Source organism: Scyliorhinus torazame, chromosome 28 (genome assembly GCF_047496885.1).
Source record: "Scyliorhinus torazame isolate Kashiwa2021f chromosome 28, sScyTor2.1, whole genome shotgun sequence".
Classification (NCBI taxonomy): Eukaryota; Metazoa; Chordata; class Chondrichthyes; order Carcharhiniformes; family Scyliorhinidae; genus Scyliorhinus; species Scyliorhinus torazame.
This window is the reverse complement of record NC_092734.1, coordinates 18136463-18148683: the sequence shown is the minus strand read 5'-3', so window position 1 is coordinate 18148683 and position 12221 is coordinate 18136463. Positions and strand designations below refer to the sequence as shown.

Here is a 12221-nt window from a genome sequence, read left to right as displayed (position 1 = left end):
TGCAAGTCATTGGCAGGCCCGGCCTGGTGTTCTCCGGGGCCTACGCGAAGCTCCACCTCTGATCGGCCGAGTTCCCGATGGCACGGTTCACTTGTGCTTTTAAAAATCATGAAACCGGCGTCGTGGCTGCTGAGGGAGAGAGGGGGGGTACGGATTCTCTGGTCCCACCAGCAGCGCACCCATGCCCATGGGTTCCCCGGTGGAGTGGGGTGGCATCAATGTGAATTCCCATTGACAGCGGCGGGAACAGAAAATCCCACCACCAGCGAACAGCGCGCCGCCTTCTGCTGGCAAGAAACACGCAGCTGGGAGTCCAGACAGTCCCGCTATTAAATATAGACCAGGAGACCAGGGGTCAGCATTAGGACACTTGCTACTCTCGTTATACAACCTCAACTTGGGTATAGGGAGTTTAATTTTTAACTTTGCAGGTGATTAAAACTTAGCAACGCAGTAAGCAGCGAGCATGATAGTCAGGGACTTCAGGAGGGCATAGACAGACCTGTGAAATGGGCAGGCAGATGGCAGATGCAATTGAAGGTAGTGAAGTTGAAGCGGAAAGACCATGGAGGGGCAGCACAAATCCAAATGGGACCATTTTGAGCAAGGGTGAAAGAATAGGGATGCCTGGGGTGCACACACGCAGATCGGTGAAGAGGGCAGGACAAGCTGAGGCGGTCGATTGGAAAGCGTATGGGGCGCTTGGCTTTGCAATGCAAAGAAGTCACGCTAATTTCTTAACCAATGTCTGCTTTAGTCTCCACTGCAGCAATATGCACAAATCTGGACACTGCACCTTTGGAAGGGTGTCACAGTTTACCAGAGTAAGGATGAGGGAGTTCAGTCATATGGAGAGATTGGTTGTTCTCGTTGGAGCAGATAAGCTTAACGGGAAAGCTAACAAAACTATGAAGGATGTAATAAAGTAAGTAGGGATAAATTATTACCTCTGGGAAGTAGGTCACTTAGCAGAGGCTGCATATGTAACATGATTGGGGAAATAACTAGCGGGGAAATGAGGAGAAATTTTTTCACACTCACAGGGTTGTTAAGATTTGAAACATGCCACCTGAAAGCGATTCAATTGCAATAATAACATTCAAATGGCAATTGGGCATGTGCTCGACGAGGAGTAATGTGCCAGGTTACAGGAAAAAACTGCTTGTTTACCATTTCAGCAAACTCACATTCTTGCTTATGGCAAATATTCATAGACTTTTCCTGATTTATTGTAAATCTGTCCCCATGACTGTCCTAATTGCAAGAAAGGAATATTCCAGTCTAAATATTGCCACAGGTAATAAACAACACAATGAATCCTGCAGAGTGAGGACATTAATACAACAAATAGCTAAATCACCTTCTATTTAATGAAATGTGACCATTTACCTGATATGTAGTGGGAATTACAAACCAGCCATTACATAAAACTAAATGACAGAGAGCAAGCACGAGGAGTGAATTAAAATGGCTTCTACCTGCAAAATAGTTGCCATCGAAAGTCATTAGAAAATATACTTTAAAAATCAGCTCACAAATACTATTCCAAACACTGTTGGTGAAGAGTATGCAATATTTTCACTTCTGAGCTGATTTATCTGCAATAGGCTCGGGTTCAGACAACTGAAGGTGGTGCAGCGGGTACATTTCACAACGGCTAGGATGAGTCGAGTATTTGAGGGGGTAGAGGATAGGTGCGAATGTACATGCAAATCATGTCATGGGAATGCCACTTTAAGAAATGTTTGTCTTCTCAAGTGGCTGCAGTGATGTCATTGTGTGGGTGGAGCTGGGCTCTGGCTCTGTTTTTTACTTTCGTTTTCAGCTGGAAGCTGTTTTTGACTCTGAGTTTTAGTTTAGTTTTCAGTTGGAGAGTTGCGTTCAAGCCAAGGAGGTGTATTTTGGTCTCTCTCTGCATGCTAAAGAATGCCTCCAGATGACTTGATGATTTCAAACTAATACCTGTTTCTGTAAGGAATGCAAACCTATTGTCTTTGTTAAAAAGGGTCTTTGACTTATGGATGTTGTTAGGAAAGTGATTAAGGGTTACTTATAGAGTACTATATCTGTGGGGGGTATCAGTGTTGGCAGGTGATAAGATGTTTACTGTGTGTTTATAAAATGTTTATAAAACTGAATTCATAGAATAAACATTGTTTTATTTAGCAATATTTTAGATCTCTGTTGCATCACACTTGTAAAGTGGGCCCTGGTGCTCCCCATAACCAAAATCTACTAAACGTTGTGGGTCAGATGAACTCCCTGATATACTTTGGTGTTCTCTAAACTCTGGCCCATAACAATCATGTACATATGCTCTGGGCATGTCCTGAGCAAGCAAACCTTTGGGGTTCCTTCTTCTGCACCGTGTTGTCAATTTTACAAAGGGAATTGGAGCCTGGTCCCCTAGATGTCATTTTCAGGGTGTCAAACCTACTGAAGCTGAGGACGGGTGCAGGGGCAGATGTCTTGGCCTTCGACACGCTGATTGCTCGCAGGCGGGTTGTGCTGGAGTGCGATCAGCTTCTCCACCCAGTGCTTCAGCCTGGCTGGCGGATCTCATCGACTTTTTGCACCTTGAGAAAATTAAGTACACGTTGAAAGGTTCAATTAGGAGGTTTTTCACAAGGTGGCAGCCATTGGTCATGTATTTCAAGGAACTGGTCACTGTCAAAAGCTAGGGGGGGGGGGGGGGGGGTTTGGGGTGTTGGCTTTTTGGAGGTTGTTTATTTCTTTTGTATTTTTGTATGTATATATTTAAAAATGTTGAATAAAAATATATTTTTAAATAATTTATCTGCAACATTAGCTCATTTTCAAAAACATTTATGTAGCATATTAAGGAACATGCATTTATATAGCGCCATTAGTCTCCGTGATTGAAAATTTAACCTCGCATTAAGTTTCAAATAGCATCCCCATCACAGCTTAATGCATAATACACTGTGTAGTAAATTTCATAATTTTAAAGGTATTCAAATACCGAGTTAAAAGATTTCTGGTGCACGTGTGTTACCGAAATGAGATTGTGTAAATCTTAACAAGATTGGTAATTCATTAAATTGTTGATGGAGTTTTTTGCATTTTGACATCACGGGGAGAGTGGTGTCAACCAGAGATAAATTTGATTGCTGGATTACAACATCATATCTGAATGCACACAATGTGTCTTCATATGCATTCATTTTTAATGAACAAGAGATCAAATTGGAAGCCTTACAAATTGCTATTTTTTTTCCTGTCCTTTGCTTGGTTACTTTAATTCTCTTCTTATTTGCAATGAAGCCCCAATGAAAACATCAGCCTTGAAGAACTTGGAAATGGGACTTTGAAAGAATCTTAAATTTATGGGATCTTAACCTGTCGAACTACGCCAAGTTTGGGGGAAACTTAGTTGATGAATCAAGTCCTGGCGCAATACGACAAGTTGTAAGATTTGTACTATTTGTAGACTGTGTTAAGTTGTTCGATTCCTTGTATTATTCGACTGTGTATAGTTGAAGGAATTTATATTATCTCTGCTATTCGGTTATCAGTAGCACTTTGCGAATACTGGAACTCAGCAGAAATTTGCAGTGTAAACTCCTCAGGTGCCAAAAAGAATTGTTTTATTTGTAGTCGCTTGATTACAATCTGAAAGTCATTTAAAAGGCAATTCGTAGACAATGTTTTTGATAGCATTTTGCCATCCAGTGTCCTACTCTACCACAGGAAAGACATTGTGGTATTTTCTTACGTGATTTTAATGGAGCAAGGGTACATGTTTGCTCTGGCGCTGGTGGTGAAATTGTAGTTACTGCTGATATTCCTGCAGGTGCTGCAACAACCGCCGCTGGAGCAGCAGGTAACATGGGCTGGATTTGAGCAATAGGCTGCATTTGAGCAGCTGCAGTGTTAAAAGTTGCCTGATTGTGCAAACCACGATCTATCTGAATGCATCGGTCAACTATGTCTCGGTATGTGCCAGCTGTGGCCCAAGCTGGTAAAACCAAATTCAAGGCAGCAGAAACTCCAGGTTTAACACCGGCTATAAAAGCCGTTTTTAATGGACTTAAAGTGCTTGCATCCCATGTGTCATTTTCCTTGTCGAGTGTCATCCCTGAATATTCCATCCAAGTACGTAAAAATCTTTCCTCAAAATCCTGAATATCTTCATTCTTTTTTTGAAAGCAAGCTGTGATCTTAGACCAATTGGTCCTCGGGGGGCGAAATTGTAATAGCCAATTCTTGATTGTTAGCCAACCAGCTTCTAAATTTTGCAAATCGTCTCCAAGGGCAACTTCTACTTCATTTTTAAGGGTTGAACTTATACGAGTACCTAGCATGATAGTCAGAATTTGTACTCCATCAAATGGGTGGAGACTGCAAATGGCTTGTAATCTGTGAATTCCATCCCATGTGGTCTTACCACCCTTTTTAGGGTGTGGAAGACCCTTGGACCATTCGTCAATTTTAGAAGGATCAATTTGTTCATGAACCCATTGGTGGTCAAATATGTTTCTAGTGATAGTTTCACCATCTTCTTCTATTTTTTTGCTTCCAACTCTAACCCGTTTGCGTTTTAAAGGGGCTAGTCGAATTGCTTTAGTATTTTGTATTGTAGGAACACTATCTTCGTCTGATTCATCCGACAGAGAAAATGATTTATTTTTAACAATTGATCTCGGCTGTGCAATTGCCGATTGTGCCACTAGGTGGGTGGCTTGGACTGCTTTCTGAGTTTGTTCAATCTTTTGTCCAGAAAGCATGTTTGTCAAAGATTTACAATGTTCAGTCACGCTGGTTATATTTCTTTCTAAAACACATCTTTCTTTCACTAACTTGCAATTTTCAAGTTCAATTCGCTCAGTTTTTAATTGCAATTGTCGGTATTTTGACTCCACTTCAAAGACTTGATTTTGGAATTCTGTTATTTGAAAAGATAACTGCTGGAGTTCAGAGGTTTTGTTTTGCAAATCTGTTTTAATTTCATCATGATGCTCAAGTTTGGATTTTGCAACTCGTAAATCTGTTTTAATTTCATCAGAATGCTCAAGTTTGGATTTTGCATCTTGCAGTTCAGTTTCAAGTTTGGATTTTGCATCTTGCAATTCTGTTTTAATTTCATCATAATGCTCAAGTTTGGATTTTGCAACTTGCAAATCTGTTTCAAGTTTGGATTTTGCATCTTGCAAATCTGTTTTAATTTCATCATAATGCTCAAGTTTGGATTTTGCAACTTGCAATTCTGTTTCAAGTTTGGATTTTGCATCTTGCAATTCTGTTTTAATTTCATCATAATGCTCAAGTTTGGATTTTGCAACTTGCAAATCTGTTTTAATTTCATCATAATGCTCAAGTTTGGATTTTGCATCTTGCAATTCTGTTTTAATTTCATCAGAATGCTCGAGTTTGGATTTTGCATCTTGCAAATCTGTTTCAAGTTTGGATTTTGCATCTTGCAATTCTTCAACAACTGTAATTAATTGCCTTTTAGTAGACCTATACTCATCATTGCTTCGTTCAGTATTTAATTGCAGCTGTTGGTATTTTGACTCCATTTTAAAAACTTGATTTTGGAATTCTGACTCCACTTTAAAAACTTGATTTTGAAATTCTGCGATTTGAACATTTAACTGCTGGAGTTCAGAGGTTTTATTTTGCAAATCTGTTTTAATTTCATCATAATGCTCAAGTTTGGATTTTGCATCTTGCAAATCTTCAAGAACTGCACTTAGTTGGTCTTTAGTGGACTGAAGCTGATGATCACTTTTATTTTTAACAATGATCTCTTGCTGACTGTGTATCTGTCCCGTAATTACCAGGGACCATTTTACACATTCTGCACCGTGGAATCGTGTGCATTTTCCCCATGCTCTCTTGATATTATTGAAGGACCACTGTCCTCTGGGGATATCATACTTTGATTCAATTTTTTTTGAGGTTTCACATAGGTTAAAATGTCTACGAGTGAAAGATCTACAATCCCCCAACATATCTTCAACAGAAACATCTGGTATTCCAGCACCCCCCTTGGATGTAGTGGGGAGTAATTTTCTGTCTGCTAAAGGCTCTGAATCTACACTTTGATTAGGATCAGCCATAACTTTTCTTGATCGCTGACTGACGTTTTATTTTAGTTACTGCAGTGACTCATCTTCCAGTCACGTCTGATAGTCTGACCGACCGACTGGCACTTGATTTATTTAACACAGTCTATAAAAAATGTTCTTTTCAAGGGTCGAAGTACTGATTGATGCGGCTTTAAGACTTTTAATGGGTGAAAAAGATATTTCTTACCCCAGTCTAGCCGTCGGTTCCGGCTGTCTTCTGGGCCTCCTCCGATTATCTCCGAAGCTTCCCGAAGGTTCCCGACCTCCTCCGATTATCTTCGAAGCTTTCCGTCGTCACCTGGGCCTCCGAAGGTCGTCCTCAGTACTCCCCCCCCCCCGACTGCCTGACTACGCCAATTATAGGAAACTATAATTTATGGGATCTTAACCTGTCGAACTACGCCAAGTTTGGGGGAAACTTAGTTGATGAATCAAGTCCTGGCGCAATACGACAAGTTGTAAGATTTGTACTATTTGTAGACTGTGTTCAGTTGTTCGATTCCTTGTATTATTCGACTGTGTATAGTTGAAGGAATTTATATTATCTCTGCTATTCGGTTATCAGTAGCACTTTGCGAACACTGGAACTCAGCAGAAATTTGCAGTGTAAACTCCTCAGGTGCCAAAAAGAATTGTTTTATTTGTAGTCGCTTGATTACAATTTGAAAGTCATTTAAAAGGCAATTCGTAGACAATTCGAAGCTTTCAGAGAATTACAGACATTATCTTTCTTTGCTTAGGCAGACAGCTCGAAAGTAACTTTTTAAAGGTCAAAGTCTGGCAATGAAACATGAAGAGAGAGAGAAAGCTAATCTTCAGCTAAACTCAAACTCAAAGTCAAAAGTGGACTAACATCACTGACACAGACTGTTAGACTGACAACCCCCAAAAGACATAAACTAAAATGGAGACTAGAATCAAAGGCAAAAACTGACTAAACTAACAGAAAGACAAAACTTAAGCTACAAAGACAATACTCACAAAGACAACAAAACCCCAACCTAACCTAACCTAACCTAACCTAAAATGGCCGGGAGAAACTTTTTAGTTATACACTTTCATATCTGTCTTAAATCGTCTAATTACACCCCAATATAATCCTAATTGGTTTGGGTTAGACTCAAACACATTTGATTTGATGGCAAGCCGTCCATCTTCAATGTGCAACATCAGCTTTTCTGACCTAGCTGTTATCTGCATTGTGAACAATGGTGCTGTGTATTCAATCCCTTGACCTTGACAATTAGCACAAGACAGTGTCATTATCTTGAAAATATGCATTTGCCAGAACAACGGACTTCAGTAAAAGTGAATTATGCTGTATAAATGGGTATTTAAAACTGGGGCTCAACATTTATGCTTAAACAGCTATCTTTTACCTATACTAGTTGTATTTGAAATACTTGGCTTCTACAGACTTGGTCGTGCAGTTGGTAACTAGTCACCCGTGTCACTGTACCCATAATTCTCTTGAAATTGAGCATGCTGGGGCTAATTTGAAAAAGAAAACTGCGCTCGGAGACCGTGTCTAGACCATACAAATTACAGGACACACGGCAAACTATCTTACGGAAGCGAGGGTCAATCATGGTGGTTTGATACCAGAGAGGAATAATTCTGGCAATTCCGCTTGATAATTTATTTACAGCGGCTACCCTATAAGATAATTGCTTCGAGCTGTTACACAGGTTTGTAACTGCCATCTACTGATTGGTCAGGCGAGCGTTCAGGAAAACCTGCATCAACTGAAGATCAATCTTACCTCAGCCCTTCAAGTCACTTTGACCTTACTTTGCGCTTTGCTGTCAAACCGTTTGAATGAGAAAGATCCCGAATCTTGATTAAATTTACAATTAATGGTGAAAATATGTAAGTCTGATCTCCAGTAAGAGTTTTCTTCCTCCACGTACGTCATGTGCTGCTTGATTTGATGAAATTAATTCCTGTCATTTATATTGAAAGCTTAATTATTGCGAAGGATTTCTAAACAAAGGGCTGGATTTTCCGTTCCTGAGGCTAAGTTCTGACGCCAATGGAGGATTTGTGGTGTTTCACAATGGGAAAATCGGTGCGAGACCCCCACCGATTCAGCTACCAGTGAGGGGTTAGCACTGGTGCCATGTGCCCATGGAACACGCGGAAAACGGTTGGAGAATGACCTGCACAGGGCTGAGAAGCTGCAGCCGTGCGTGAGCCTACATCCCCACACACGCACCGAGCGTGCCAGAAAAGATGGCGGCAGCTGTACTGGACGGCATCCCCGCCAACCCTGACCCCACAGCCCACTTCCTGGCCACCTCCACCACTCCCCCCCCCAGCCCTGGCAGAAACCACCCGACCAGCGGCACGGATCTCGGCCGAGTGTGGCGGTGCTGGACACGGTCAGTACGTCCCCTCTCTCTCTCCGCAGCTGCACGCCCGGCTCACGACCGCTGAAACCACACGCGCCCCATCGGAGGCAGAGCATCGCAGGTGGGCCCACTAAAGACATTCCACGGGGTTCCGACTGCGCACGTTGCGTGTCTCAATGATGCTGATTTGGAGGGGCGGAGCACCGCGACCCCGTGTCAAACCGGTGCCTGCCGTCAATTTAACATTAGCGGCAGACAAGCATCGGGAAAGAATTATGCGGGATGGAATTTGTAGTCACATGGAAAAATTTGGATTGATTAGGATGAGCCTGCATTGGTTTCTAAAAGTGAAATTGTGTTTAATTAGCTTGCTGGAGTGTTTTGAAGTGGTAACAGAAAAGGGTGAATGAGGGTAATGCTGTTGATGTGGTGTATTTGGACAAGACATTCTAAAGGCATTTGTACAATGCCACACAACAGATTTGTGAGAAAAGCTCTAGCTCATGGAATAAAAGGGACGCGACTTCGATGTCAGGAGCCATTCTCCGCCGAATAGCGGTTCCTGATTCCGGCATCGGGCGACGGAGAACTCCACCCAAAATATTTTTGCTTAACCGGAAAGTCAAATGTAAATTTCTCTTCTGAGTTCTAAGTGAGGCGAGAAGTCCACAGAAATGCCTGGGAGCCAATTACATTTGGGCTTTTTGAAATCACAGAATTGTTAGGACACAGGAGTTTGCCATTCGGCCCATCGTGTCTGCACCAGCTCTCCAAATGAGCATCCTGACTAATCACTTATTGTCACAAGTAGGCTTCAGTGAAGTTACAGTGAAAAGCCCCCAGTCGCCACATTCCAGCGCCTGTTTGGGGAGGCTGGAACGGGAATTGAACCTGCGCTGTTGATCTTGTTCTGCATTACAAGCCAGCTGTTTAGCCCACTGTGCTAAACCAACCCCTGTGCCACTTAGTGCCATTCCCCTGCTTTTTTCCCCCAAGTCCCTACACATTGTCTCTATTCAGATAATCAGATATTGCCCTCTTAAATGCTTTGGTTTAACCTGCCTCCATCACACTTCCAGGCCACGCACTCCAGTCACAAACCACTCGCTGTGTGAAAGAGTCTTTTCTCACATCACATTTGCTTCTTTTGCAAATCACCTTGAATCTGTACCCTCTCGTTCTTGATCCTTTTATGAGCGGGAACAGTTTCTCCCCGTTTACTCTGTCCAGCCCCATCATGATTTTGAACATCTCTATCAAATCTCCTCTCAGCCTCCTTCTCTCCAAGGAGAACAGACCCAACCTCTCCAACCTATCCTCATCACTGAAGTTTCTCATCGCTGGAACCATTCTTGTAAACCTCTTCTGTACTCTCCCCAATGTGTTCATATCCTTCCTCTAGTGTGGCACCCAGAACTGTGCCCAACATTCCAGCTGAGGTCTAACTAGAGTCGTGCATAAGTTCAGCATAGCCTCCCTGCTCTTGTATTCTATGCTCCTATTGAGAAAGCCCTGAATCGTATATGCGTTATTAACTGCTCTCGCCACCTATCCTGCCACCTTCAATGATCTATGCACAGATACACCAGGTCCCTCTGCTCCTGCACCCCTTTAAGAATTTTGTCCGTTATCTTACATTGTCTCTCCATGTTCTTCCTACCAAAATGTATCGCTACATTGAATTTCATCTGTCCCCTATCTGTCCACACCAACTTGTCTATGTCCTTTTGAAGTTCTACACTGTCTTGCTCACAGTTTACAATAATCCAAGTTTTGTATCATCCACAAACTTTGTAACTGTCCCCTGAACACCAAGATATATATTATAGAAATCAGGAAAAGCAAGGGTCCTAATTCCGACCCCTGGGGAACAGCACGGCAAACCTTCCAGCTGGAAAAATATCCATTGACCATTACACTTTGCTTCATATTTTCCAGCCAATTTTGAAGCCACGTTGCTATTGTCCCTTTTATTCCATGAGCTATAGCTTTTCCCACAAGTGCCTTTAGAATGCCTTGTCCAAATACACCACATCAATGGCATTGCCCTCATTCACCCTTTTCTGTTACCGTTTCAAAACACTTCAGCAAGCTAATGAAACACAATTTCATTTTTAGAAATCCTGCTTGCTCATCCTAATCAACCCACATTTTCCATGTGACTACTAATTCCATCCCAAATAATTGTTTCTAGATGCTTGTCTGCCGCTAATGTTAAACTGACGGGTCTGTAGTTGCTGGGGCTATCATTACAAATGTTTTTGAACAAGGGCGTAACAATTATCCAGTCCTCAGGCACCTCCTGCGAGTCTAGAAAAAACTGGAAGATTACGGACAGCGCCCCCTGCAATTTCCATTCTCGCTTCCTTCAATATCCTTGAATGCATCTCATCTGGTCCTGGTGCCTTGTCAACTTTCAGCACCAACAGTATTCAACACTTTCTCCTTATTAATTTTGAACTCTTCTAGGGACAGAGTTTCCTCATCTGTTTCCATGGCCTCGGTAGCATCTACCTCCTTGGGAAAAATGGATGGACAGTATTAATTTAATCCCTCAGTCACGCCCAAAATTTCCATGTGTTAATTCCCTTTTTGGTCCCTAAGCAGACCTACTCCTTCTTTTACCACACTTTTACTATTTATATGCTTATCAAAGACTTTGGGATTCTCCTTTATGTTGACTGCCAATCATTTCCCACAATCCCCCTTTGCTTCTCTAATGAACTATTTCACATTCCCTCTGTACCTTCTGTATTCTTCTTGGTTCTCAATTGTATTTTCTACCTGACATCTGTCATAAGCACAATTTTTTCATCCTTATCTTAATTTCTGTCTCATTTTTCACCCAGGGAGTTCTGGGTTTGTTTACCTTACATTTCCCTTTTGAGGAAATTATACCTTCATTGAGTCTGGACCATTTCTGTTTTGGCCTGTTGTTCAGCTACAGTTTTTCCTGCCCACTTTTTGCTCCAGTCTAACCGGCCCAGCTCCATTCTTGCCCCGTTGAAGGCTGCTCCCCCTCCCCCCAGTTAATTATTTTTATTCTGGGCTGCCCATAGTCCTTCTCTTTCATTTTCGTAAATGATACGATACAATGGTCACTGTCTCCTAAATACTTGGCCCACCTAATCTCCAAGAACTAGGTCCAACAGTGCATCCTTTCTTATTGGACTGGACACATGCTGCTCTAGAAATCTTTCCTGAACACAATCTGAGAACCTTTGCCCCTCTCTACCCTTTACCCTGCCACTGGCCTAGTCTACATTTGAGTAATTAAAATCCCCTATTATAACTACTCAATTTTGAAGCTATCTGTAATTTCCCTACAGATTTGTTCTCCTACATGCTTCTCACTAGTTGGCGGTCTCTAGACTACATCTCGCAATGTAATTGCACCTTTTTGTTAGTTAGCTCCAGCCAAATTGTTTCTGTCCTTGAACCTTTGGAACATCCTCTTTCTCCAGCACGGTTATGCTCTCCTTGACCAATATTGCACCTCCTTCCTCTCCTATATTTCCTGAACACCCATTCCGCTCTCCCTTGAGCCCGGTCTCTGTTGTCACTGCAACATTATGGTTCCACAACACAATCTGTGCCTGTAACTCCCTAATCTTATTTGCTATACTCTGTGCATTCACAAACATGCACAGTAACCGCGATCTAGACGTCATTACTTTCTCCCTTACTCTGACTTCACCTATTAACTTACTATTCTCTATACTGGTGCTTTTTGTCTCTCCTAGTATTTTGTGCAGCCTGGTATTCCTCTCTAATATTT

The 12221-nt window shown here is 42.0% G+C and overlaps 1 protein-coding gene across 2 annotated transcripts in view; it reads right to left on the bottom strand.

Annotated features, from left to right (window-relative positions):
- Positions 1–12221, bottom strand: part of ogdhl (oxoglutarate dehydrogenase L) — a 135660-nt gene that overhangs the window by 120544 nt on the left and 2895 nt on the right. Inside the window, exon 1 of one of the 2 annotated variants that reach the window (XM_072491563.1) lies at positions 6280–6348. The exons of the other annotated variant lie outside the window; for it this stretch is intronic. The gene's annotated coding sequence lies outside the window, so the exon portion shown is untranslated. Of the gene's footprint in view, positions 1–6279; positions 6349–12221 lie in introns of those variants that run through there. 2 annotated transcript variants of the gene reach the window in all.